Source organism: Balaenoptera acutorostrata, chromosome X, assembly GCF_949987535.1.
Source record: "Balaenoptera acutorostrata chromosome X, mBalAcu1.1, whole genome shotgun sequence".
Classification (NCBI taxonomy): domain Eukaryota; kingdom Metazoa; phylum Chordata; class Mammalia; order Artiodactyla; family Balaenopteridae; genus Balaenoptera; species Balaenoptera acutorostrata.
Window position 1 is genome coordinate 10,972,494 of NC_080085.1, and position 26,945 is coordinate 10,999,438.

General features: G+C 44.0%; 1 protein-coding gene across 5 annotated transcripts in view; it reads left to right on the plus strand.

Moving 5' to 3' along the window:
* Positions 1-26,945, plus strand: part of RAB9A (RAB9A, member RAS oncogene family) — a 53,919-nt gene that overhangs the window by 21,896 nt on the left and 5,078 nt on the right. The window contains exons 1-3 of one of the 5 annotated variants that reach the window (XR_009006626.1): positions 10,667-10,837; positions 12,191-12,335; positions 14,245-22,159. The gene's annotated coding sequence lies outside the window, so the exon portion shown is untranslated. Of the gene's footprint in view, positions 1-5,314; positions 5,434-10,666; positions 10,838-12,190; positions 12,336-14,244; positions 22,160-25,461; positions 25,610-26,945 lie in introns of those variants that run through there. The other 4 variants (XM_057537932.1, XM_057537934.1, XM_057537933.1 and 1 more) reach the window with 4 other exon arrangements.

Consider the following 26,945-nt stretch of genomic DNA (forward strand, 5'->3'; position numbering starts at 1 on the left):
TCCAAAACTATGTTGAATAATAGTGGTGAGAGTGGGCAACCTTGTCTTGTTCCTGATCTTAGTGGAAATGGTTTCAGTTTTTCACCATTGAGGATGACGTTGGCTGTGGGTTTGTCATATATGGCCTTTATTATGTTGAGGAAAGTTCCCTCTGTGCCTACTTTCTGGAGGGTTTTTATCATAAATGGGTGTTGAATTGGTTTTTCTCCTTCAGTTTGTTAATATGGTGTATCACATTGATTGATTTGTGTATACTGAAGAATCCTTGCATTCCTGGAATAAACCCCACTTGATCATGGTGTATGATCCTTTTAATGTGCTGTTGGATTCTGTTTGCTAGTATTTTGTTGAGGATTTTCGCATCTACACTCATCAGGGATATTGGCCTGTAATTTTCTTTTTTTGTGACATCTTTGTCTGGTTTTGGTATCAGGGTGATGGTGGCCTTGTAGAATGAGTTTGGGAGTGTTCCTCCCTCTGCTATATTTTGGAAGAGTTTGAGAAGGATAGGTGTTAGCGCTTCTCTAAATGTTTGATAGAATTCGCCTATGAAGCCATCTGGTCCTGGGCTTTTGTTTGTTGGAAGATTTTTAATCACAGTTTCAATTTCAGTGTTTGTGATTGGTCTGTTCATATTTTCTATTTCTTCCCGGTTCAGTCTCGGAAGGTTGTGCATTTCTAAGAATTTGTCCATTTCTTCCAAGTTGTCCATTTTATTGGCATAGAGTTGCTTGTAGTAATCTCTCATGATCCTTTGTTTCTGCAGTGTCAGTTGTTACTTCTCCTTTTTCATTTCTAATTCTACTGAGTTGAGCCTTCTCCCTTTTTTCCTTGGTGAGTCTGGCTAATGGTTTATAAATTTTGTTTATCTTCTCAAAGAACCAGCTTTTAGTTTTATTGATCTTTGCTATTGTTTCCTTCATTTCTTTTTCATTTATTTCTGATCTGATATTTATGATTTCTTTCTTTCTTCTAACTTTGGGGGTTTTTTGTTCTTCTTTCTCTAATTGCTTTAGGTGTAAGGTTAGGTTGTTTATTTGAGATGTTTCTTGTTTCTTGAGGTAGGATTGTATTGCTGTTAACTTCCCTCTTAGCACTGCTTTTGCTGTGTCCCATAGGTTTTGGGTCGTCTTGTCTCCATTGTCATTTGTTTCTAGGTATTTTTTGATTTCCCCTTTGATTTCTTCAGTAATCACTTCGTTATTAAGTAATGTATTGTGTAGCCTCCATGTGTTTGTATTTTTTAGAGATTTTTTCCTGTAATTGATATCTAGTCTCATAGCGTTGTGGTCGGAAAAGATACCTGATACAATTTCAGTTTTCTTAAATTTACCAAAGCTTGACTTGTGGCCCAAGATATGATCTGTCCTGGAGAATGTTCCATGAGCACTTGAGAAGAAAGTGTATTCTGTTGTTTTTGGATGGAATGTCCTATAAATATCAATTAAATCCATCTTGTTTAATGTATCATTTATAGCTTGTTTCCTTATTTATTTTCATTTTGGATGATCTGTCCATTGGTGAAAGTGGGGTGTCAAAGTCTCCTACTATGATTGTGTTACTGTCGATTTCCCCTTTTGTGACTGTTAGCGTTTGCCTTATGTATTGAGGTGCTCCTATGTTGGGTGCATAAATATTTACAATTGTTATATCTTCTTCTTGGATAGATCCCTTGATCATTATGTAGTGTCCTTCTTTGTCTCTTGTAATAGTCTTTGTTTTAAAGTCTATTTTGTCTGATATGAGAATTGCTACTCCAGCTTTCTTTTGATTTCCATTTGCATGGAATATCTTTTTCCATCCCCTCACTTTCAGTCTGTATGTGTCCCTACGTCTGAAGTGGGTCTCTTGTAGACAGCATATATACGGGTCTTGTTTTTGTATCCATTCAGCCAGTCTATGTGTTTTGGTTGGAGCATTTAATCCATTTATATTTAAGGTAATTATTGATATGTATGTTCCTATTCCCATTTTCTTAATTGTTTTGGGTTTGTTTTTGTAGGTCCTTTTCTTCTCTTGTGTTTCCCACTTAGAGAAGTTCCTTTAGCATTTGTTGTAACGCTGGTTTGGTGGTGCTGAATTCTCTTAGCTTTTGCTTGTCTGTAAAGATTTTAATTTCTCCATCAAATCTGAATGAGATCCTTGCTGGGTAGAGTAATCTTGGTTGTAGGTTTTTCCCCTTCATCACTTTAAATATGTCCTGCCACTCCCTTCTGGCTTGCAGAGTTTCTGCTGAAAGATCAGCTGTTAACCTTATGGGGATTCCCTTATGTGTTATTTGTTGTTTTTCCCTTGCTGCCTTTAATATTTGTTCTTTGTATTTAATTTTTGATAGTTTGATTAATATGTGTCTTGGCGTGTTTCTCCTTGGATTTATCCTGTTTGAGACTCTCTGTGCTTCCTGGACTTGATTAACTATTTCCTTTCCCATATTAGGGAAGTTTTCAACTATAATCTCTTCAAATATTTTCTCAGTCCCTTTCTTTTTCTCTTCTTCTTCTGGGACCCCTATAATTCGAATGTTGGTGTGTTTAATGTTGTCCCACAGGTCTCTGAGAGTGTCCTCAGTTCTTTTCATTCCTTTTTCTTTATTCTGCTCTGCAGTGGTTATTTCCACTCTTTTATCTTCCAGGTCACTTATCCGTTCTTCTGCCTCAGTTATTCTGCTATTGATCCCTTCTAGAGAATTTTTAATTCATCTATTGTGTTGTTCATCACTGTTTGTTTGCTCTTTAGTTCTTCTAGGTCCTTGTTAAACGTTTCTTTTATTTTCTCCAGTCTATTTCCAAGATTTTGGATCATCTTTACTATCATTATTCTGAATTCTATTTCAGGTAGACTGCCTGTTTCCTCTTCATTTGTTAGGTCTGGTGGGTTTTTACCTTGCTCCTTCATCTGCTGTGTGTTTCTCTGTCTTCTCATTTTGCTTAACTTACTGTGTTTGGGGTCTCCTTTTCACAGGCTGCAGGTTCGTAGTTTCCCTTGTTTCTAGTGTCTGCCCCCAGTGGCTAAGTTTGGTTCAGTGGGTTGTGTAGGCTTCCTGGTGGAGGGAACTAGTGCCTGAGTTCTGGTGGATGAGGCTGGATCTTGTCTTTCTGGTGGGCAGGTCCACGTCTGGTGGTGTGTTTTGGGGTGTCTGTGGCCTTATTATGATTTTAGGCAGCCTCTGTGCTAATGGGTGGGGTTGTGTTCCTGTCTTGCTAGTTGTTTGGCATAGGGTGTCCAGCACTGTAGCTTGCTGGTCATTGAGTGGAGCTGGGTCTTGATGTTGAGATGGAGATCTCTGGGAGATTTTTGCCGTTTGGTATGACGTGGAGCTGGGAGGTCTCTTGTGGACCAGTGTCCTGAAGTTGGCTCTCCCACCTCTGAGGCACAGCCCTGATGCCTGGCTGGAGCACCAAGAGCCTGTCCTCCACACGGCTCAGAATAAACGGGAGAAAAAAAAGAAAGAAAGAAGAAGATAAAATAAAGTTATTAAAATAAAAAGTAATTATTAAAAAAAATTTTTAAGTAATAAAAAAAAAAGAAAGAGAGAGCAACCAAACCAAGAAACAAATCCACCAATGATAACAAGCACTAAAAACTATACTAAAAAAAAACAAAGAAAAACCGGACAGACAGAACCCTAGGACAAATGGTAAAAGCAAAGCTATACAGACGAAATCACACACAGAAGCATACACATACACACTCACAAAGAGAGAAAAAGGGGAAAAAATATATATATCGTTGCTCCCAAAGTCCACCTCCTATATTTGGGACGATTCGTTGTCTGTTCAGGTATTCAACAGATGCAGGTACATCAAGTTGTTTGTGGAGCTTTAATCCGCTGCTTCTGAGGCTGCTGGGAGAGATTTCCCTTTCTCTTCTTTGTTTGCACAGCTGCCGGGCTTCAGCTTTGGATTTGGACCCGCCTCTGCCTGTAGGTCGCCTGAGGCCATCTGTTCTTCGCTCAGACAGGACGGGGTTAAAGGAGCAGCTGCTTCGGGTGCTCTGGCTCACTCAGGCCGGGGGGAGGGAGCGGTATGGAGGAGGCGGGGCGAGCCTGCGGCGTCAGAGGCGTCGTGACGTTGCAGCAGCCCGAGGCGCACCGTGCGTTCTCCCGGGGAAGTTGTCCCTGGATCAGGGGACCCTGGCAGTGGCGGGCTGCACCGGCTCCCGGGCGCAGCGGTGTGGAGAGTGACCTGTGCTTGCACACAGGCTTCTTGGTGGCAGCAGTAGCAGCCTTAGCGTCCCATGCCCGTTTCTGGGGTCCGCGCTGATAGCCGCGGCTCGCGCCTGTCTCTGGAGCTCCTTTAAGCGGCCCAAACTTGACATTCTGAAAGCAAAAAAAAAAACTCCTCTTATTTAGAAGGCAAAGGTCATAAAATTCTTTTTCTTTAAGAAAACGGAAATTTGGATATTTTCCCCTAGTTTCTTAGTTTAGTTGACAAAGATGAGTTCAATCAAATGTCATCATTATAACCGTTGTAAGGACTAAAGCTAGGAATTCTTAGCAACATATTGGATCAGTCTCTCCTCCCCTGCACGTCTCCATCTAAACACACATACCCTGTGGTATAAAATTACTGTGCATTTGAATTGTGTCCCTTGTTGTAAAGTAGTCCCTTCCTCACACAATTACATTATATCTCTAGGCTGGGGGATTTCACACTTAGCTAATCCTATGAATTTTTCTCTATTCTATCTCTATTTTATCATTGCCTTATATTATTTGTGGACATGTTTTTTCCCCTTGAATTGTCCATCAAGTTCTTAGTTGTATTTATATCCCTCAAAGCCCAGAGGCTAACTCTGGGCATGGTAGATGCTTAATGAAACTTTGTAAAATAGGTTTTTACTTAGAGCGGAATTTCAACTTGTGTTCATATGTGTTTCTTTTCTGCATATTCCACCCCACACTTTGGAAGCCCGCATCCAACTTTAATAAACTAGATCAAACGTTAACTATTGTTCATGTTTCAAACCCAATCTGCAGAAAAGGAACTTATTCAAAATAAATTTATTTCATTGATGTTATGCAATTTGAAACTTACCAAATTAATAAAACAAAGCCCTGAGTTGTAAGAGCTGTGTTATATTGTGTTACTGTTCAAATATTTGGTGACCCTCCCAGTGGACCAGTTCTAGAACACCACACCCCTCAGATCAGATTTGCCATGTGACTTGCAGTGCCCCTCCCTTTGGAAGGATTGTACACCCCAGTGTGTGACATGCTTTTTAGCCAATGACATGGGTGGAAATGATGAACATCGCTTCTGCGTGGAAGCTTTGGGAGCCAGCAGGGGTATTACTTTGATCTCTCTTCTTTCAGCCAGTGAGACCTGCAGTATATCAGACAGAGGCTGCTCCGCTAGCTCAGGTTCATCAGTTTGGGTCCAGAGGGGTGATGACATGGAACGGAACCACAGCTGACCCATAATGGACATTAAGGTAAGGACTAAATCTTGTTTTTGTAAGCCACAGAGATTTGAGGAGTGGTCATTTTTTCTACCACTGCATGGCTTAGCCTAAGCTGGCTGATCCAAAAGTGTTAAGAGAGTGTTAACAGCGTACGGAAAACCCGAACGAACTTTTTGGCCAACCCAATAGTTGCAAATAAAGACATCCACTCCTTCTAACTTAGAAAAGGAGTTTCTTGGGGAGATGCTGGCTAGCTCTTAGAGGCAAGGCTGGAGCTTGAGTTTGGACAGTGGGCAGGAAAACAAGAATCCAGATCATGAATGGCTTAATTGAGATGCTGTCACTGCTGGGTACTAGGTCCTGCCACTGGCATCATCACCACTGCCATTATCTGTGGTCACTGGGTACCAGGGGCCACCACTACCCATGCCAGAATGAACTCTGAGCTGTTCCAGCATCTCCGTGTTGCTTTCCCAAGACTCAGATCTTCAAAGAGAGTATCTGATTGGCCGGAGTATCACATTGGTGGTTAGGATTTCAACGTATGAGTTTTGGGGGGGATACACACTTTCAGTCTACAGCAAGACAACTTGTTAAACTCTTTGAATGATAAGTTTTCTATAGAGTCCTTTGCATTTTCTAAGCATATCATCTGTGTTTAACACAGTTTTGTTTCTCCCTTTGCAATCATGATACTTGTTCTTTTATTTCTGTGTGCTAAGACCTCCAGTGCAATGTTGAAGAGCCATACTTATCTTTTCCCTGCTTTAAAGGGCATACTTACAGATTTTAACTATTAAGAATGAATGATGTTTGGTATAGGTTTTCAGTAGATATTCTTTATGAGGTTAAGAAACTTCCCTTTTATTCCTGGTTTGCTGAGATTATCATGAATGGTTGTTGAATTTTATTGAATGCATTTTTTCCTTCGTCTGTTGATTTGATTGTATGTTTTTTCCCTCTTTCAAACCGTTAATGTTAAACCACCCTTGCATTCCTGAGATACATTTAAATTGTCATAACATATTCAATTCTATTGTTTTGTTTTCTCTTGACTATGAGTCACTTTTTGCTGCTTCTTGGCATGTCTAATATTTTTTTGTTGCATGCTGTGCATTGTGTATAAATGAAACATAAATGCTCTAGATAATATCTTTTGCCATTGAGAGTTCCCCCGGTCCTTCATTAGGCACATAGGGTGAGGGATTTATCACTTTAATCCAATCAGGGATTGAGTTTAGGCTGAGCCTAGCTACAGCTATGGCCAGCAGCCTGAACCGGCATGGATTATTTATGCCTATGTGGATGGCACTGACAGGAGGAGGTGAGAGGAAAGAAGTTGCTTATGTGAGCACAATAGTGGTCTCAGCTTTTACACTGAAAAGGTCAAGAAAGCTGTTGATGGGCATTGGCTACTCAGACGTATGGCAGCGGGGAGGTGGGAAGAGCACAGTTCTGCTTTACTGTCCTGAGTTCTAGGAGCGGCTCAAACTTTTATATGTGTCTGTGGATTTGGAAGGGCTTCTGTCTGAAGGAACGAGTTGCTAAGATAACTGGATTTTTGTCTGGCCCTTACCATTGTAGCCTAAGGCAAAGATTACATTTGGATGTCATAGAAAGTATTTCTAAAGGTTGCTTAAAATTGCTTCATTAAAAAATTTCCACTTATTGCTCAAAAGCATATTGTAACATGGGATTCAAAATTTCAATAAAAATTACCCAGATTTCTACTCCCCTAACAATTCAGCTGTTTTGATTTTCCCACTTCCTTTCCATTCTTTTTTTTTTTTTTTTTAATAAACACTCATGTGCACAAACACCCATACAAACACACACAAACATACTATTTACATATTGTAACCGTGGTGTGCCTGGGATTTTCCTCCTACTGCCTTTAAAGGTGAAGTTCAGTTTATGACTCACATTCATCAGGAAATCAGGAAAGGGATCAAATTCCCCACTTCATTCCTGAAGGTTAATGCCTGCTTCGTTCTGCCCTCTGTAATTACCCAGGTTAAGCTATGTTTAGAGTGTGGTAAAGAGAGAGCAGCACTGTTCCGCGTGTACTTATTATTTTTAAGGGAGCACATTAGATTTAGTTATGGCTAGAGAAGCCATTATAATTTGTTTCTCCATCAGTGATGAAGATTTTGTAATAGTTTGCATCTGTATTTAGAATTTGAGTGCAGCTACATGCTAGGTTCTTGGTGAACTGCTGTGCCCTCAACCTGCACCAGCCCTGCCCACTGCCACTTGCTCATCATGAGTTACCTCCTCGCTCATGCCTTCTCTGCTCCCATCACCCTGTATTCCCACCAGCTGCACCTTGTTTATTTCCTTCAAGGCCCTTAATCCAATTTATAACTGCACATTTATTTAGTTGCTTATTGAATGTCTCCTCCACTCTTCTGAGCTCTCTTGGGAAAGGGACTGAATCCAATTTATTCAGCAAGGTAAGGTCATATGATATAAACACAGCTGGTGGACAGAAGCAAAAATGCGGGAGGGTGCCTGTGGACACCCCTGAATTCCTCCAGTGTGTTGTCTACCCGCTGTAGTCTCAATGCCTGAGAGTCCACATTTCTGATTATTTAGATATGTCATTTAATGGTGAAATTGCCGACCATTGAGTTCTGTGTTTTTTCCCTGTATGTGAAAAGTATAATCAATTTAATTTTCTTTCTTTTTTTCTGGCCACGCCATGGGCCATGTGGGATCTCAGTTCCCCGACCAGGGGACCAGGGATCAAACCCACACCCCCTGCAGTGGAAGCGTGGAGTTTAAGAAGTCCACAGTCAGTTTAATTATAATCAATATTTATGATACCTGAATCTGGGGCCCACTTACTTGTAGCTTTTCATCAGAGATACCAGACGTGATTCCTTTCAGACTCCAGCTTGAAATGGAGTATTAACTCCCAGTGCTCATAGTAATAAGTAGGTGTTATTTAAGGAAAGGAATCATTAATGCCCAGCAACCTTGATCTCTTTTTCCTCCTTGAGTGATGCACTAGATGTTTACAGAATATAAAGGCAAAAACCCTAATTAGATGAAGGGAGCGAAAATAGGTCAGTTCTTCAATGTTTTTCGTCAGTAAACAAGTTCATGGAGCAAGAGCGATAGAGACCATCTGTCTAACTTGTGTCAGCTTGCCAGCCACACACATCCAACAGCAGCAATGCCCCAAACTTGCCCTTCAGGGAAAAATCTTTCCACCCACCCTACTCTTGCACTGTCAAATCGATTAGGTAAAGAAGTGGATGGTGGGTACTTCCCTGGTGGTGCAGTGGTTAAGAATCCGCCTGCCAATGCAGGGGACCTGAGTTCGATCCCTGGTCTGGGAAGATCCCACATGCTGTGGAGCAACTAAGCCCGTGCGCCACAACTACTGAGCCTGCGCCCTAGAGCCCGCGAGCCACAACTACTGAAGCCTGCGCCTAGAGCCCGTGCTCCACAACAGGAGAAGCCACCGCAATGAGAAGCCCACGCACCGCAACAAAGAGTAGCCCCCGCTCGCCGCAATTAGAGAAAGCTCGGGCACAGCAATGAAGACCCAATGCAGCCAAAAATAAATAAAATAAGTAACCTAAAAAAAAAGAAAAAGTGGATGGTGGAAGAGACCGAAATATACAAGTATTCTTAAGAGTCATCTGGCTAGTGTCCAAATAAGAGTTATTTCAGAAAAAGGAGCTTTCTGCAATTCTTTCTTCAGGTGCTGACTATGGCTACACTCAGATATGTTTATATGCCTCACTCACATTTTGGAACAGCCTAAGAATCACTTGTAGGACCTTCTTAGGGCCCTTTTTCGAAAACTCTTAGATTTCTCAAGGCTTACTTTAAATCAAGATACAGTAATTTCGTAAGTGCACCTGTTAATAGCTGGTTGGTATTAGCGGTTACAGAGATAAACCCTTACCCCGTCACTCCTTGGCTATGATTATGACACATGATTTTCAGGTAGCATTTCCTTAGTGACCCTATGGAATGCTTGTTGCAATTTAGTCCAATGTATCTGACACTACGTATTTTTATTTTCTTTTGGAAAATTAACTCTAATGTTCTTATATGTTTGTTTTGTTGTGTAGTTTTAATTATGTTTTAAAATAAGATAATGAATATCTCTTCCTCCTCCCTATTGTCAATAGATTTGTATTTTATAAGCCTTTACTCATATTTCCTTGGGGAAATAACCTGTATGGATAAGATTTTTTTTTACTTTAATTAATTTATTTATTTTGGCTGCACCAGGTCTTAGTTGCAGCACGTGGGCTTCTTAGTTGCAGCATGTGGACTTCTTAGTTACGGCATGCATGTGGGATCTAGTTCCCCCCCACCAGGGATGGAACCCGGGCCCCCTGCATTGGGAGTGCCCAGTCTTACCCACTGGACCACCAGGGACGTCCCTAAGATTTTTTTTTCTATAAAAGAAAAATTCATTTAAGCTCAAACTAGAACTCAGTCTTTATTACATGTCCCACTTTCACAAGTATTCTAAAATTGTCTTTTATATTGATACTTGTGACAGACTCTCTCAAATAGAACCGTTCTGGTACTGAATGAAAAGTCTTAAATTAGATTCATTACCTGAAAATGACTCCCTAAAGAGCCAGAGGTTAATGATTGTGGGCCCAGGAAATAATAAAAGTGAGATCCTTCTCTTGGAAAACAAACTAAATCTGCCCTGCAAAATATATTTAGAGGGACTAAAAATCCCTCTTTGGTCTCCAGGAGCCTGTATCGGAAGACCCGTGCGCTGAACTCCATATTTAAAGTGAGGAATTAAGAAGTTTCCTCAGTACCCCCGTTTCCCACTACTGCTTTTTATTTAGAGAGGACAGAGGCAGTACAATTTTTAACAAGCGCAAGGAAATTTTAAAAATTTAATCAAAAATCCTGTTATTTCACAGTATCACAGCTGTTCTCATTTTTCATCTACTCGTTTGTCTATTTGCATATTCATTTCTCAACGTAATCACAGCATCCTGTGATTGTGCTTTTGCGATCAGTTTATTTCCACTTTACGTCAACCTTTAAAGATAACTATTATTTCGTGCTCTCTCTCGCGGAAACGCAGCCGTAGGACCAGAGGAATAGCCGACCGGAAGAAAACCCGGGATTTAGCTAGAACTGACAGGCACGGAGTGGGTGAGGGCTGGGCGAAGGCGACCTCGAGGCCCCGCCTCCCCCGGGCCCCCCGACCAGGCCCCGCCCCGCCTTCTCAGGGCTCCCGCCGGCGAGGCCCCGCCCTCTTTTCCCGGGCCCCGCCCCGTCGCCATGTTGTTCCCTCGGTGCTGGATGGGAGCAGCTGTAGTCGGACCCGGGCAGTGCCGCGGACGTCTGCTGCCCGTCGGGTCCTCGACCCTCTCTCTTTCCTCACTGCACCAGGACGGGCCGGCCCGGAGCTCCCGGGCTTCCTCCGTGTGGCCGCGAGGTGAGCGGGGCGCCGACTCCCCTCGGGGCCGGGCGGGGGCCTAGGCGGGCTGCGCGGGCGTTAGGGTCTGAGAGGAGCCCGCGGGCCGCGTGTGCGGCCTGGGCCTCGGGCAGCTGGGGCGGGAGGCGCGCGTGGCCCGTGCGGGTCACTGTCCCGCCCCGGGGTGGCGGGGCGGCTTGTTGCCCCCTGCCTCCTGCTGACTGACGCAGGTGGAAAGATGGGGTCGCGCACCCGGGGAGAGAGACACACGCCCGAAGACAGAGACGCCCAGACGTCCTGGAGACACACACACGGGGAAGGAGATCCATCGATACCTGGTGACACATACCCAAACACCCAGGGAGAGGGACACATCCACACCAACCCCCGGGGAGACACACAGGGCCACACGGAGAAACCCACCCAGGCGCGCCAACCCAGCGCACTCCCGCATGACTCATGGAGAGAAAGCAGAGGCGCGCACGATTTGATATTGGCGGTCTCTGACCTGCTTCCCCGGTGGATATTTGCTAAGGTGTTGGGGCCACTCGGGAGACCAGTTGGGACGTGTGGGGTGTTATCGGATTCAGACTCTCGCTAGGGTTTCGGAATCGTGTTCCTCTCTTTCTTCTAGCTTAGTATGTAGGGAGGCAAGATGAAAATTGTAAGTGCTGACCAAGTAGTTGTGGAGGTATCAGTTGGTTTTTGGGTGGTGGTTTTTTCTTTTCAAATGATGACACATCCCGTGACCGGGGTTCTTTTGAGGAATGACTTTTCTGCTAGTTTCCAAACTGTCACGTGACCACGCGCTTTTTGTAGGATTTCGGAGGCCTGATAAAAATCAATAGATTTTGGTTCCCTTTAAAAAAATCAATTAAAAAAATTTTTCTTCCGGGTTTGTCTTTCTCTGGCATCATTGTAGTGGAAAATCCCTAAATTGCCCGTAATCTCAAAACCGCTGGGTGGAACAAAACTGAAGAGATGCCGGAAGCTCGGTGTTCTTCAGCCAGGGACTTTTAAGAAGAGTGTTCTGTATTTCTCTTTTAGAAGCTTAGGTTGAAGTTGTCTTCACTGCTTGTCTCCTACTCTCTGCATCTGCTGTGGCCGTCTGGGGCTTTCAGTATTTTTGTGTGGACATTGTAAATTCCTCGTTTGTACTAAAAAGTTTCTGGCTTGCTGACTTACTTACTTTGGAGAGTTTTGTGAGTGGGGGATATTTTTGGTTTATTGTTTGTGATGTTAGAACAGACGGAGGAAAACTAAGTAGAACCTTGTTGGCCTTGACTCCAGGCCGGGTTCTCGGAGGCTAAGGAAATACGTCAGTGCTCTTCCCTCTTGCCCAGCCTCTCCTATTTTCATTTCTTTCTTCCTCAGCCACTTCTTCCATCTAGACTGTGGTACCCTGGAGGCCTGCACATAAGTTCCTTTGGTTCTAGAGACGAACTCTTAGCCTACCCTCATTTCTTACCATTTCTTGGGCCGCCACTCCAGCACTGGGTGTTCTGTGCATGTAAATCCTGTAAGTACCTCGTTTCCTTTACTTCTCACAGCATTTCTGTGGTATTAGCTCCATTTTAAAGATGAAGAATTTGCTGGGGCGTAGGAGGGGGTAGGTCTGATTCCCACGGGCACGGGTGGTGAGGGGCCAGAGCCGGGATTCACAGCAGGCCTGTGTGAGTTTGGAGTGGTGGTTCTCAGCGGGGGGCGGGGGGTATTTGACAGTGTCTGCGGGCATTTTTGGTTCACACGTGAGAGGGAGTGCTGCAGGCGCCTACTGGGTGGAGACCAGGGATGCCGCTCAACAGCCTGCAACACTCGGGACCGCTCCCCACGACGGACAGTTGTCTGGCCCAGAATGTCACTCGCGCCCAGGTTGAGAAGCCCTGCTTGACCTCAGTCTGTGTAACTCCAGAGCTCACAGCCAGCGCTTCTGTAGTTCTTCAGATGTGATGTTGGTTCCTATTTAGGGTACCTCCTCCTTATTTTAAGAAAGAGCAGCGGGTGGGGAGGATTTGAGAACTTGAAGAGATTTCCCTTGACTAAGGGACATATTCATTCTTTTGAAAGATTGACCAAAAAGTTTCTGATAACAGAATCTCCCCCCGCCCTTTTTTTTAATATTTATTTATTTGACTGTGCCGGGTCTTAGTTGCGGCACTTGGGATCTAGTTCCCTGACCAGGGATCGAACCCGGGCCCCCTGCATCAGGAGTGTGGAGTCTTAGCCACTGGACCACCAGGGAAATCCCTCCCCCGCTTTTTTTCCCCGAAGGCAAAAGTGTCAGAACTTGAGAGTCACTCAGAGCCCTTGAAGTAGACTTAGGGAATTTGGTTTCTGTATTATTCCACTTGTCAACAAACATTTTCTGAGTAGCCGGTCGGTTGCTGATATAAAGGTGCTGGTGATATGAAGGGCAGTGGGGAGTCCCCACCTCCCCGAAGCTTACAGTCTAATCACAGTCATGAGATCACGTTCTAACTTTGTCCTAGAACAAAATTTATTGCCCAGCCAAGGTCATGGGCCAGGTGTCTTTAAACCAAACAGCTGGGACTTCCCTGGTGACGCAGTGGTTAAGAATCTGCCTGCCAGTGCAGGGGACACGGGTTTGAGCCCTGGTCCGGGAAGATCCCACATGCCGCGGAGCAATGAAGCCCGTGCGCCACAACTACTGAGCCCGCGTGCCACAACTGCTGAAGCCCGTGCACCTAGAGCCCGTGCTCCATAACAAGAGAAGCCAATGCAATGAGAGGCCCCTGCACCTCAACAAAGAGTAGGCCCCGCTCACCGCAACTAGAGAAAGCCCGTGCGCCGCAACTAGAGAAAGCCCGCGCACAGCAACGAAGACCCAATGCAGCCATAAATAAATAAATAAATTTGTTTAAAATAAAAAAAAAACAGCTGCACACCAGCACATAGGTACCTGTGTCATGGCATTTACTGTGGGTGGACTTAGGTGAAATGGGGAAAGGTTGATGTGTTTTTCTTTTAAATTTTATTGGAGTATAGTTGATTTACAACGTTGTGTTAGTTTCAGGTGTACAGCAAAGTGATTCAGTTATACATATATGTATATCCATTCTTTTTTAGATTCATTTCCCATATAGGTTATTACAGAATATTGAGTAGAGTTTCCTGTGCAGTACAGTAGTAGGTCCTTGTTGGTTATCTATTTTATATATATATTAGTGTGTGTATGTTAATCCTAAGCTCCTAATTTATAAGGTTGATGGTGTTTTTGATAGTTTTGTCAGTTGACCACGTGTGAATATTTACAAGAAACAAATTGGGAAACCATTCTTGTTGAGCATAAAATTCTTCCTTGAATTAGCCTCAGTAGACAATAGTTCTGCATGCATTTTATCTTTGAAATCAAGAAATATGGGGCTTCCCTGGTGGCGCAGTGGTTAAGAATCTGCCTGCCAGTGCAGGGGACACAGGTTCGATCTCTGGCCTGGGAAGATCCCACATGCCGCGGAGCAAAGAAGCCTGTGCGCGACAACTACAGAGCCCACACACCACAACTACTGAAGCCCACGCGCCTAGAGCCCGTGTTCTGCAACCAGAGAAGCCACTGCAGTGAGAAGCCCGTGCACTGCAATGAAGAGTAGCCCCCGCTCGCCGCAACTAGAGAAAGCCTGCGCGCAGCAACGAAGACCCAACACAGCCAAAAATAAAAATTAAAAATTAATTTATTAAAAAAAAAAAAAGAACAAATAAGCGATGAAATTTTTTTAATCGAATTTTACATTTTTTCTCTGGCATTCTCCAGCCTGTTTTCACCATGCCTAAAACTAGCCCCTTCAGTCCATGTAGTGCTTCATTCTGGTGGCAGATACAACTCTTAAGTGAACTTTGGGAGGGAGTGAGAGGAGTCCAAAAGGGTTGGCTCTGGGAGTTCCCTGGTGGCCTAGTGGTTAGGATTCTGGGCTTTCACTGCTGTGGCCCGGGTTCAGCCCCTGGTTGGGGAACTGAGATCCCACAAGCCGTGCAGCACGGCCAAAAAAAAAGGGTTGGCTCTGTTTAGGAATTGCTGTGAGAGTGTTATTCTGTTATTCATGCAGTCAACACGGCATGTTTTGTGAGGAGCTTTGCTTTTTGACTCGTGCTGATGGACAGTGTGTTGTTCACTGCTAATGGATAGATTTCTCTGCCTCTTATCAGTTTTTGTCTGCTATGGGGTAGAGGGGATGCTAAATTACACACCTAAAAATGATTGCTATCGCGTGGCGTCTAGCAAAGGGATGTGTGGTCTGTTACTACTGGAGGGGTTTTATTCTGGGAAGGATCCAGAGGAATTGGTGCAGGAAGAACATCCACTGGCCTCGGAGGAGTCTTGCTGCATCTGCAGTTGGCTTGCTACTCTGGCCAGGTTAGGTCACCACATTTCTTTCTTCATAAAATGAGATGGTTGTACTTTATAATGTATGTCTATGAGAATACATGACACCAAGTAAAGACGTCAAATAATTGGCTTCCAAGTACAGGCATACCTCGGAGATATTTTGGATTTGGTTCCAGACCATCTCAATAAAGCGAGTCACACAAATTTTTTGGTTTCCCAGTGCTTACAAAAGTTACATTTATATTGTACCCGTCTATTAAATATGCAGTAGTATTATGCCTAAAAAAAACAATGCTCGTACCTTAATTAAAAAATACTTTATTGCTAACAGATGTTAACCATCATCTGAGTCTTCAGTGAGTTGTAATCTTTTTGCAGTACTGACATCAGTGATCACAGATCACCATAGGAAACATAATAATAATGAAAAAGTTTAGAATATTTCAAGAATTATGAAAATGTGACAGAGACAAGAAGTGATCAAATGCTGTTGGAAAATGGCGGTGATACACTTGCTCCAGGCAGGGTTTCCCACAAGCCTTCAGTTTATAAAAGCCCACAATATCTGTGAAGTGCAATAAAGCGAGGTGTGCCTGTAGTTCTGCCTCAGGCAATTTGCTGGTCAAGCAGCAGGAGGAAATAAGCCAAATGGAAGAGAGAGAGAGAGAGAGAGAGAGAGAGAGAGAGAGAGGAGTAATAAATTTGTTAGTCAAAACCAAGGATAAGAAAATAGGGCCTGTGACTAAGTAGGTCATCAGCAGAACATTTATTAAGGATTTTTTTTTTGAGGGGGTGAACTCACAAAACGCCTCAGCGAGTTTGGAAAGCTGTGATGCAGATGAAAGGTCAGGGTACCTGAGGGAAGGAGGCCGGGGACCCAGGTGTGTAGGTGGAGGGGGGCCGGCTAGCCTGGGTTGGGGAGGTGAGGCCAGAGCTTGCCAGAAATCCTGGGCGTGCCCGCTCAGGAGAAAACTGGGAGGAGAAATCTCCATTTCCCAGCGTGAATCTTGGTGTTGTACGTGTAGTGAAGTTGAGCTCTGGGTGTTTCCACGTTCTGGGTTCTTCCATTACTTTCTGTTAGGTTTTGACCGTGGCCAGTACAGGGTTTAGGATGCTGTTGCTTGTCATGAACACAGAGAAGATGAGATCTAAGTGAAGGTAGGCGAGGTCATAGCTGGATCAGCATGGGCTCGGGAGAGCGGGCTATGTGTTCTGGAAGAAATATAGAAAGAAGCGAAGCAGGCCATGGAAGCTTCACGCCGGCTTCACTGAACCGGCTCATTTCATCTCGGGGAGTCTGAACACAGGCTCCGCTTGTGTCCGAGGCCTGGTGCCTTACAAATGTCTGCTGTTGTTTGAAGGGGATGGAGAAACAGTATGGAACAACTTTCTACATTCATCCCGTGGCCACATTCATTATCCACGTGTGAAGGACAGCAGAGCAGTGTAGCCAGTGAACTGAGCTGCTGGGTCAGTGTGAACTGTTTTCATTCCAGGTTCTTGTGAACTGGATTAGGTTTTGGGGTACAGAGGCCAAGGTCGTTTCCAGAAGGTTTGTTCTCATGAGAGTGGTTGTGTTATCAATGTTAGCGAAGCGTGAAAGACACCTTACAGATTCCTGTTTCTGGAACGTGCTCTGTAGAACTTTAACAGATAGGGAGTGTTCAAATGATTTAACCGGTTCGCAAGTGTTAGAACTCCCTGGGGTGCAGTGTGTGTCTAGGCGACCTCTCCGGTCTGCGCAGTTTCACACTTGCATGTGTAATCAGAGCAGTGATTAGGTGAACACACCTGAACATACATATGTGGTTTAGTTGGAAGTCAGAACAGAAGAGCTGCTTGAAGGCCACATACTGGTGAGTGCAGAGCATTTTCTAGAATGAGTTCCAGTACTCTTAAATAAAATTTCAGCAATGCTCTTTGGGAGCAAACAGCTCCTACCCTCGTATCCTGTTCCACATTAATATTTGCACAGTACCTGAATTTTATCACACTAGCCCTGGGAAACCCCGCCTCGCGAAGATATGGTGTCATCGAAAGGAATGTGGTGTGAGCTAACGTGGGGACTGAACTCCCTTGAGCGCCAGTTGTGTGGCATCCTGTGGACGGCCAGGACCTCTGTGGTGCCCTCCAAAATGTCACATACCCTGCCCTGCCCGGTTTCCTGTGTGCACTGTCGCTTGCTCTCCCCTCCCTCGTTGTCCAGAGTGTTCCATCCCCAACTTCTGCTGCACACAGTTTATTAGGAAGTGGGTCTGCTGGTGGGGAAAGGGGCCCCTGGGTGCAGAGGAGGTGTCATGGGGTCTGCCCTTGTGCCTTCCGCCCGGCCAGCCTGTCTCAGTCAGTGTTGAGAAGTGCCTCGTGCCCTCTGGGGTCTGTGTGCTCTCTGGGGCTGGTTTCTCATCGTCAGCTGCTTCTCGCCAAGTTAGGATTCCTGTCTCTTCAGTTTGTCACTGCTGGACTATTTGCTTTCCATCTTCTCGGTTTTGTTGTTGTCTCTCATCTACAGTTGTTCTCTCTTATTGTCCTTTTCGGGTTTGTACATTTTTTAGACCTTTCCTGTCTTTTGATGGGCGTGAAGGTCACACATGTTTGACCTGCCCTGTTTAATTAGACCAGGGAGAATTTATTTAATCTTTATGAACTTGGTTTATTGATCTATAAAACATGTTGTTCTCTCTTATTGTCCTTTTCGGGTTTGTACATTTTTTAGACCTTTCCTGTCTTTTGATGGGAGTGAAGGTCACACATGTTTGACCTGCCCTGTTTAATTAGACCAGGGAGAATTTATTTAATCTTTATGAACTTGGTTTATTGATCTATAAAACATGGGTGGTAGTGTCCAACTTGCGGGTGACTTCAAGGTGCTCTCTGCCAGGTACCTAGTAGACATTCAGTGAACAGTGGTGGCTGATGTTACTGTGGTCATAGCATTTGTTATTTGGGCAAACAAGAGAATGGCAGTAGGTAGGGAGGAAAGTGGACATGTTTCTCGTGTGGGTGAATGAAGTGGGTAAGACAAGAAGAAAGAGATTTTGAAAATGGGGAAAAGAGTTAGCTTGGTGTTAGATATGTTGAATTTGAACTGCCATCAGGGTACCAGATGAATATATTATGAAGGGGGTTGGAATTCTTATCTGGTGCCTGAGGGGTGGGAGGGTAGAGGTGGGCTTTAGTTTAGGAATCACTGGGTTTTATATCCCAGGAAGACATGGTTTGGGAAGAGGTAAGGTCATCAGCCTTGCGATACATCTCCTTAAGAGCCCGTTAGAAAAGGGAGCCATCTAGGTTGCAGAAAGCCAATGGGGTGAGGGGAAGAGAGAGCAGAAAGTATTATCAGAGTAGTTTTATGAACAATGCAGTGGGAAGCATTTTCAAGGTCATTGCCAGGCTGTTTAGCCCTAATAGAGGCAGTAACGGTGGCTGAGTCCTGGCTGAGACTTGAAGGTCCCGCTGAGGCCTCCAGCTGTGGGTGTGATACCTCCAAGACTCTTTCCTAGTTGGGCCTCCATTACCTTATTTGTTTAAAAAAAAATGCCTTGTGTACCCTTCTGAGATTCTATATCATGTACATTCAGATAAATCTCTACATCTCAGAATTCACGGCCTACCAGGTGGGCCTCTGGTGAGGACGTTGGTCAACCATGAGGGTGTGTCTGTAGAAGTGTACACAGGGAAGTCCTAAGAGAGGCACTTTCTTCTTCATTTAGGGCTGCATGTGCCTTAGGGCATTTAGATGAGGACGGAGGAGAAGCCAGTGGACGGGCCATTAGCAGGTCTCTGGTGACTTTTGCTGACATTCGGGGGATAGAGGGGTTGAGAACCTGCGTTTAGTGAGAGGGTAGAGGGCCGATCAGGCGCAGAGCGGAAACAGGTAGTGCTGGCAGAGTACGTGGGGGATGGGAAAGCTTTTTGTAAGCAAGGTCACCTTCAGTACCTTGGTGGGGACAGACTGGAGCATCGCTGATGGAGAAGTGGGATGAAGTGAACTTTCTGGAAAGCTGCCTGCGGCGCTCTTACGTTTCTTCTCATTTTGACTTGGTGACAACTTCCTTGCAGAATGGGAGCCTCTAATCTAGTTGAGTCCTGTATGCCAGACATATAGCTGTTCTCTTGAAATAGACCTTCTTGGGAAATTCCACTCCTCTTATTTAATTTCTCTAACAGCCAGAGAGTTCTACCTGCTGTGGCCCTCGTGGACACTGTTGCTATACTAACTCTTCCCTGAGCTTATATGGAAGTTCTCCAGCCCTTAACCTTTTCTGCTCCGAATTAAAGATACCAGTTTTCTTATCTAACTTGAAGAGACAAGTCAGAACCAAGGTTCCCTTGAGTTACAGCAGATCATTTAGGAATCACATTTAGTTTGTGTTTTGCTGCTTTAATGTATTTTTCTAACATGCATATTAAAATTCATTTCTTTCCGGACTTCCCTGGCTGTCCAGTGGTTAAGACTCCGTGCTTCCAATGTAGGGGGCAAGGGTTCGATCCCTGATCAGGGAACTAAGATCCCACATGCTGCGCGGCAGGGCAAAAAAAAAAAAAAAAAAAAATCATTTCTTTCATAATGCAGTCTTCTTCCTGAAGTACCTAGCTGAACTTCCCAGTATAGTTTTCCTATTTTGTGACCTTTATCCATTTCTTTGCATTTTAATTCTGTCCCCCAAAGTGCAGCCTTTAACTATCCCCACTCTTTTTCTGTCCAGCATTTCAAGTGCATTTCAAGAGCTGCTTGAAGGCCACATATTGGTGAGTGCAGAGCATTTTCTAGAATGAGTTCCAGTACTCTTAAATAAAATTTCAGCAATGCTCTTTGGGAGCAAACAGCTCCTACCCTCATATCCTGTTCCACATTAATATTTGCACAGTACCTGAATTTTATCACACTAGCCCTGGGAAACCCCGCCTCACAAAGATATGGTGTCATCGAAAGGAATGTGGTGTGAGCTAACGTGGGGACTGAACAGGTGTCTTTTAGGTGTCTTATTTCAGGTGTCTTATTATAGGTAGATTTATGCTTGTTCCTTTTAAGGACTTCATTAAATAAAACAAAGAACAAAATGTGATCCTCACTTATAGGATTAGCAGTTTCCTGTGAGTAAGTCTCTTCATTGAACTGTCACAGTTCATGGTCAAAGTGTAATATTAGGAAAGTCTTATGGGTGAGGGAAATAGTAACACCAAGTAAAGATGAAAGTCTTGAGGGTGTTAGGAACTACACAAATTGATCACATGAAATATACAAATATTGCAGACATGTATTGATCATTTCTTGAGGTCCACAATCCTTTTAAGAATCTGATGAAACCTTTTCATACTCTTTCCAGAGAAAGGCTCAAACACATGCTTCCATCCATACCCTCATCCTTATTTCACATGTGATTCTAGGAGGTGCATTTTCCCCCTGCAGCTCCTTCATGGACTCGCAGTTAAGCACACTCGATACCTGTACTGTGTAATGCAATACTCATGTAGCTATTTAAGTTTAAGCAAATTGAAATGAAATAAAATTAACAATTCACTTCTTCAGCTGGACCAGCCACATTTCAAGTGCTCAGTAGCCACATGTGGTTAGTGTACTGTACTGGGCATAAGAACATTTCCGTCATCACAGAAAGTTCTGTTGGATCACGCTGCTCTATACTTTCAGGATGATTTAAGAAAATTGAATTCCTTAAGCAAATCTGTTTTTTCTCCTCTCTTCTCCCTTCCCACTCTCTCCACCACTGTTAATGGTTAGTATACCTAACTACAGAGGTGCCTTGTTTTAAGCAAAATTGAAAGTATATATTTCTTTAAAGTTTAATTAGATAGCTCATCTTCATAAAAGAGTACTTACTGAAACGAGTTCTTTTAGTAGAGTGAGCTTCTCTGACATCGTGGTAGCGTGGTCTGATTTACACAGCGTTCTCCTTGTCTAGCCGTCTCTGAGGTAATGCTCAGTGGTCACCTAGATAATTTATTTCATCTGACAAGTTGTGCCTCCAGTTTGGTCTGTTCTTCTGGTATTTTGCTTAATTCTTCTGTTTTGCTTGACTTCTTGCTGTAAGAGATCACGCCCATTATTACACTTAATGACTTCCTTGACTTGCCTCTCGTTCATCTGTTTCAGCAAAGACGACTAGGAAGACTGGAAATAAAGAGTGGAGCTAATAGGCTGTTAAGCGAGACACACCTGTATTAAGATATAAGGAAACAAATACACCTCAGGCGAAAATAGAAATAATGTAGGGATTATCCATGCTTTTGTTGCCTTGGTTAGTTTCTTCAAGCCTCGGTTTCTCAAGCTATGAAATGAAGTGGCATGCCTCTCACTAGGGCATTCAGAGTGAGTGCAAAAGGAATGTGTGATTTTGGAAAAAAAAAATTGTTCCTAAATTTAAACCAGGAGTGATAAATTCAGTTTAAGTTTTTGGAAGTGAGAGTTAGTCACGGGGTTTCAGATTTGAAAATCTGAAATTTTGAGGAAGCAGTTTATAAACCCAGTGTACTCTCCCTTTGGTAACTTGTTAGAGGAATGTCGTTTTTCAGCGTTTCCTGTTGCATTCAGTACTTATTTTAAAGTGGTTTCCTCATGTGACTTTCAAGTAAGAATCAAGTTTTTTGTCCTCTCCCACACATTTTTTTTTCCCCCACACATTTTAATAGACCTCAAAAATAGAATGGGGGAAGGAACTAATTGAGTAGAGAAAGAAAGAACTGTAAGTACGGTAAGTACAAATAGAAAAATAAGAATAGAATAACAAGAATGAAGGAGGAAGTAGTTCACTCTTTGTTCTCAGTTTAGCATTCATTTGGTACCTCATCGAATGGAAAGCTTTGTACTAGATGCTGCAGAACCAAAAAAGGACAAATGAATGGATGGCGTTAGGTGTTGTGTGTCCCTCCCAGGGAATTGACGCTGTAATTAGGAAACACACATACACAACTGACAGATGGTTAAAGCATAAGTGAAGGAGAGCTGTAATAGAGGTGGGATGGTTATGAGAATGAGGAGAAAGGTTAGGTTTCAGGGGGCGGGGGGTGTGGGTGGCAAAAGTGGGCCTTTGGATGACTCAGATTTTCCTAGCTGTCGATGTTGGGGGGGGGGCCTGCTAGTCCCAGATAAGGGCCTGAGCAAAGACTGGACAGTAAATGCCTGTGATAAGTTTGGGGATGGTGACTTGTAGGGATATAATTGGGACAGGCAGGTACGTGAGGTTGGATAGCTCTTGGAATGCCATGCCCAAAATCCTATATAATAAAAGTAATAAAGAAATAAATGGGTTTCGTTATCTGTAAGAATGGAGGCAGTTAGATCCATAACCAATAAAAAGTGTCTACGTTTAATCCGTACAAACATTTCTATTTGAGATATATATTCTCCATGCTTGGATCTGACTCCCCCTTGGTTTACTGTAATATAATAATTGGCTTTGGAAGCCAGCATGGGGGCGGAGAAGGCCAGGGAAAAGGCTACTACTGATACACTATCCATAAACAATTGATAGTGCAAGATAAAAGTACACAATAGAAAAGCTGGAAAAATAGTGTTATGAAAAGGAAAGGGTTGGCATGCAATGTGCTCTTTCTATCTTTAGTTTTGAGGTATTTGCTGAAAGCATAGTTCATTTTCTTTCCTGCCAGTAACCTACTTAACCAACCTCCTGTTCAGATGAGTGTGCGCCGTGTATGACGCGCACTGCTGCCTGCACATGGTCTTGTAATCCTAATGGAGCATCTGTGTGTGTGTAACTGGCTTATTGAAAAGGATTCTGCTGAAGGGACAAGGGGATCATCTGTGGCACGTGTAAACCTAATGTTAGGGTCTTACTGCTAATTCTCAGGCTGACATAATTCCCATACTGTAAAATTCACCTTTTTAACGTATGCAGTTCAGTTGTGTTTAGTATATACACTAAATTGTGCAGCCGTCACCACTGTCTAATTCCAGAGTATTTTTGTCATACCCCCGCCCCCAAAAAAAAGAAAGAAAGAAAGAAACCCCATACCCATTAGCAGTTACTCCCGATTCCCTGGAACCACAAATCTACTTTCTGTCTCTATGGATTTGCCTATTCTGAACATTTCATATAAATGGGATAATATAATATATGGCCTTTTGTGTGTGGCTTCTTTAAAATACAATGTTTCTGAGGTTCATCCACGTTGTTGCGTGCATCAGTACTTCATTCCTTTCTATGGCTGATTAATCTTCCCTTGTATGGATAGGCTACATTTTATTATCTATTCATCAGCTGATGGACATTGGGTTGTTTCCATTTTTTGGCTATTGTAAATAATGCTACTTAGAATATTCATGTACAAGTTTTTGTTTGGATGTGTTTTCATTTCTCTTAAGTATATGCCTAGGAGAGGAATTGGTGGGTCATATGGTAACTCTGTGTTTACACCTTTTTGGGGAACCGCAGATTGTTTTCCATTATCGTTGCACCATTTTACCTTCCTGCCAGCAGTGTATGAGACTTCTAGTTTTCCCACATCTTCAGCAACACTTGTTATTGTCTGCCTTTTTGATTTTAGTCACCCTAGTGGGTGTGAAGTGGTGTCTCATTATAGTTTTGATTTGCATTTCACTACTGGCTAATGATGTTGACCATTTTTGCCCATTTTTAAGTTGTTTTTTGAAAAATTATTATTGATTAATTTTAAGAGTTCTGGATACAGGTTCTTTATCAGATATATGATTTGCAAATATTTTCTCCCATCCTGTGGGTTGTCTTTTCAGTTTCTTGACAGTGTCCTTTGAAGCACAAAAGTTTTAAATTTTGATGAAGTTCAGTTTACCTATTTTTTCTTCTGTTGCTTGTGTTTTTGGCTTCATATTGAGTTATTTTTAATATCTGAGTTACAGAAAAATTTAAGAAGCAGTTGTCTTTAAGGTCTGGTGGATAGCAGTATTTGATGAAACTTTAAAAGAAAATCATTTCTATTTCATTTCAATTACGGCATTCAGTCAAGCTAGGCTTTAAGTGAAATGAAGCTTTAAAAAATACTTTTGAGTCTGCCAACCCCTGCCCAAATTGCAGATTCAAGAGCAAAATAAATTATTGTGGTTGCTTTAAAAAATACACATTTGACATTAAAAAAAGGAGTATGAATTTGCAACCAAATCAAGACTTTGAAGACTGAACTCGGTATTGATTATTCGAGGTTTTCTTGCAGACTTTCATGTTAACCTGTGAGCTTTTACATGGTGTCATCACGGCGTGCACGTTCTTCAAGTTTATCACTTAACAATATTTCTACAGACCCGTGTCTCCATGTCTTCTCAAGGGCGGCAGACGATCCCCAATTATGCATTTAGGTCATTTCCATTTGCCCCACTGGGAAAGTCCTTCCTTCCTTCCTTCCTTTCCCTCCCTTCCTTTCTTTCAAGATGATTTTAGAATGGTACGGGGATGTATTTTTTGGTAGAGTCTAGAAAATTGACAACTCGGAAAAGTCTGGGCATTTTTGTCACGGTATAATACATTTCCATTAACTGAATCTTTTTAGAGAGCTTGTTTCATTATAAAAATGAAATTGCCATGGGACTTCCCTGGTGGCGCAGTGGATAGGACTCCGTGCTCCCAATGCAGGGGGCCCAGGTTCGATTCCTGGTCAGGGAACTAGATCCCACATGCATGCCACAACTAAGGAGCCCATGTGCCGCAACCAAGACCCCACACATCCAAATAAATAAATATTTTAAAAAACGAAATTGCCGTGATAGGCATGCTGATTTCAGTATTGTCTCTGCACATAGAGGTACGTGCAGGGTGTGCTAGGAGCGCAGGGGAAGGGCTTCACGGGGAGACGAGGTCTAGCTGCCAAGGGTGAGCAGGAGTTCGCCGCCCGCCAGAGAGCAGGAGGAGGGGTTTGTAGTGAATATCTTACTGCAGTCTCAAGTACGAGGCCCAACCACTGCAGTTTTCAGCCCCAAAGCTCGCTGATACCATTGGTACTGACAGTTGAGAGGGATGGTAAGGGATCCATCGCAGCTCTGCCCGAGGCCTCCCTCCCGCCCTCGCCGCAGTCTGCTCTTGATCGCAGCCAGCTGCCTTTCTGGACTCCGCATCTGTTCAGGTTGTGGGCTGCAGAAGCTATTTCAGGGCTCCGCTCGCTCCGAGGGTGTCAGCAGGAGTCCTTCCGTGGCTGCTGAGGCCCTGCCCTCCAGTCCCGTCGACACAGCTCGCTCCGCTCTCCCCGGCTCCGGGTGCCCGGCCCACCCTGGCCTCTCCCAGGACGTGCCCAGTGCCTTGGCCGGGCCTTCACACCACTGGTCCCGCCTCCTGGTTCTGGCCCCCTCCCCCTTCCACAGGTGCCTCCTCCTGCTGCTGAGCTTTGCCGGTGGTCAGACCAAATCCCCCAGCAGTGGGCTCAGCCTTTGGGGAGGCTGGTTCTAAGGACGGCGTGCGCCTGAAACGGTCATGGAGACACTGCTTTAGAACAGCCCACGCTGGAGACTGGTGCGTAGTCTCGCGCTAACACAGGGGAACACTGCTGATGGTCCTCTGGCCTTGGAAGTTACCGCTTCTTTCTTTAACTGAGCGGCAGGTGAAGTAGCTCTCTCTGTTACAGGATCATGTTGGATGAAAATGTAATTCCCTTGATGGCTGGAATCACGCAACTCCGTGAGATGCTCACACCTGGGGCCTGGTCTGACCTAGGGAGCTGCAGGGGCAGAATCCCTGCACTGTTTAAGCTGTTCTTTGGGTTTTGGTTGGGTGTTGTACTCTATAGCACGTACCTCTCATTTGTGAGACTTGTATCAGTTATAACGCAAGTGGGTTTGTGCCCGGATTGTCAGCTCCCCCAACTACGAGCCCCACCTGCCAGGGCCTGAGTGTGGCCTGCATCCTGAGTGCCTGGCCCGGGGAGGCACGCACTGAGGACTCCTGCAGAACTGCTTTCCTACCCGCTCCACGCGCTCGGCTTCTGGGAGGCGCCGCAGGGTTCTGCAGATGTGTGATTGCAGTTGCATTTAAAACGTGTTCAAACTGTGGAAACTCTAATAGAACTTAGGTAGACTCAGATGTGCTTTATCTATGTGTCAGTGGATTGAATACTAGTAGTTCTGTCAGGTTCACTTGTTTTTGTGCAGATCTTGAAATAAAGCAAGCAGGTGGAAGACTCTTCCCATTGCTACCCCTTCTTTTCATTATACCTAAGACAGTAACAGGAGCGCCCTCTGAAATAAATGCAAAGGCAGCTGAGACTGCTGCGCCTGTGGGTTAGCTACTGGGCTTTGGAGCCGGTCGCATTCCGATCTCACTTGACTAGCTGTGTGACCTCGAGCAAGGACCGTAACGTCTCTGAGTCAGTCTTCATCCACAGGGTAGGGATAATGAGAGGCTTGTGAGGAGTGAACACAGTGAAGCAGAGTCAGTGGCTTGCAGGGCTCAGTCAGTGTTAGCGTGGTGGTGGTGGTGATTTTATCCTTAACCCCCAAATATCAAGATTCTGAAGGGTATCATTTTTTTCATTGAATTTATAAGTTGAAGGCTGCTTTACGTAAGTCCCACAAAAATGCCCTTTGCTTTTAAAAAAGGGAGGGACAGGGGTTTGGAACTGTTGGTTTAGACCGGAAGAGGCTAGTACTTCAGCACAGCTCCGCCTGGTCGGCACAGGAGGCCTTCACCCGGAATTTGGTCTGTAGGACTAGGATCCGTTGGCTTCCTAATGTCTGCCTGCGTTGCCCTCTCGTTTGTTCTGCCCAGGACTCTTCTGAAATTTGACTGAAGAAATGGCCATAAAAGAAATTACCTCGTTTCTATAAAACTCCCAGTAAAGACTTCTTCATGT